Raw genomic sequence first — 2139 nt, 5'->3', positions numbered from 1 at the left:
CCTTCTTTACAATAGAGAATCCAACCCTTATTAAGTCCCAGGGTATCCATATTTATAGGAGAAGGCCCCTGGGAGTTGGTAAGAAGGTCATCCCGTGACCCTTTTACCTATCGCATCAACTCTGTGACATTCATGATTAATTCCTAAACCTGACACATAAGTATGGTCAAATCGATAGGCAAGGAGATAATGGGCCGCACGGCCCAACCCAGTCGTGGGTGTCTGAATACGCACGTTCCTACTGCGTGTCCGAGAAGTCAGGGGCATATCAGACACGTGATGTCTGATATATGCACGTTTACCTTGCGTGTGTTGACTTTACAAAGGGTCATAGCCTTCATACTCAGTTCGTACCGCGAGCTGGATACTTAACTTGACCATAGGCCTTCAGAATCCGGGGTCAAGTCTTGTGCAATCTTGGCGAACCCTTGAGTCTCCTCGAGCTAAGTAGGTACGACCTAATGACAGAAGCTCCAGTCTGTGGGACGTCCACGAGATAATCATGATTAGGCCGCAGCTCGGCTCGCTAATCAGCCCGTGGGAAAATCAGGGCGTACAAAGAATATTAATTATAACATAAGTTTTGATTAATATTGTTGGTTATTAATATGATAATTATTATAACCTAAGGTTTAGATAGAGCTAATAAGAATATGACATTTGTCATGAGCATGGATTATTCCTAAGGTTTAGATAGAGCCAATAGGAATACGACACTTGTCATATGTATGATTATTAAGGAATTATTATTTTAATGATAAAATAAGGGAAATATAATACTTAGTCTTCACCAGAATTTGTTAGGATATTTTATTTATTTGTGATTTAGATATTTTATTTATTTGTGATTTAGATAATTAAATAGATTTTTCGTAACTTTAGGGTACTGTAACTTCCGACCTATTTTTTACCCAGTTATGTTATGAATTTTGAAAAATAGTATTTCTAAAAAGTTGTAGATAATTTAATTAGATTTCTAACAGTATAAAGATATTCTAAATCGGAGTCCTACAGCTCCAAATATGTTAATTTTACTGAGGTTAGTTTAGAGTTACGGGATTTAGAAAGTTAGAAATTAGGATTCTATTTTAAATTTAAATTTAAATTTTGATTATAATTAGAAGATTTTTATTCCTAGAACTCTATAAATAGGACCTAGCACCAAGCTTTTTCATTCATTCTTCAAGCATTGATCAGAGCCTTCTAGGTGCTAGTGAGACTATAGAGTGATAAACACTTGGGTTGGGGTTATAAGCTTTGTCATTCTAAGCTTATTAGACACTTGGGAAGTAAAGTTCATAGAGTGTATTTTGGTTTCGAGGTGTAGTTCGGTCATAGCAATTTCAAAGGTATTCCTATTCTTAGTTCCTTTTCTGTATTGTTAGTTCTTATAGTTTTTCTCTACTCAATTCCTAACTCAATCTTCTCTATTCTTGGTTAGGCATCTAAGTTCTTTGAACTTGAGATTTCTTGTTGGTAAGTATCTTCTCGATGGTTTAGTTCATTCCTCTTCATCTCTTTCTTTTAGAAAACTCACCTCTCTATTAATGGTTTTTAGGAGTGTTCCAAAATCCCGACTTTGTTCTCATCATCCCAGTATTTTGGTAAGGAAAATAGGATAGATCTTGTATGTTTGTATGATATGTTATGCTATGTTTATGTTATGATAAGTTTATTTATGATATGTTTATGCTATAATAAGTATATGTATAATATGTTTTGTAGTCCTTGGGCATATGACTTGTTTAGATAACAAGCCCCAAGATTATGTTTTTAGTCGCTTGGGCATATGACTTGCTTAGATAGCAAGCCCCAAGATTATTTTATCATTTTCATGGTTTAGAGTTATGGTTTACCCTACCTCAGATATTAGACAGGGGACCTAGATGGGTTATCATATACTACCATGTGATCTAATCTATCTCAGATATTAGACAGGGGACCTAGATGGTTTATCACATGCCATGTTAATGAGTTACTGGCCATTAATATTGTAGTCCTATATGATATACGTTTTTATAGTCATATGTTTTTAGTGTATGCTTATGATTTATTATGTATGTTTTAGATAGTATTATGTTTTATAGTATATGATGTAGTTTTATGCTTATGATATATGATGTATGTTTTTAGTAGGTT

Source organism: Humulus lupulus, chromosome 7 (genome assembly GCF_963169125.1).
Source record: "Humulus lupulus chromosome 7, drHumLupu1.1, whole genome shotgun sequence".
NCBI classification, from domain to species: Eukaryota; Viridiplantae; Streptophyta; class Magnoliopsida; order Rosales; family Cannabaceae; genus Humulus; species Humulus lupulus.
Note: the sequence above shows the minus strand (reverse complement) of the source record.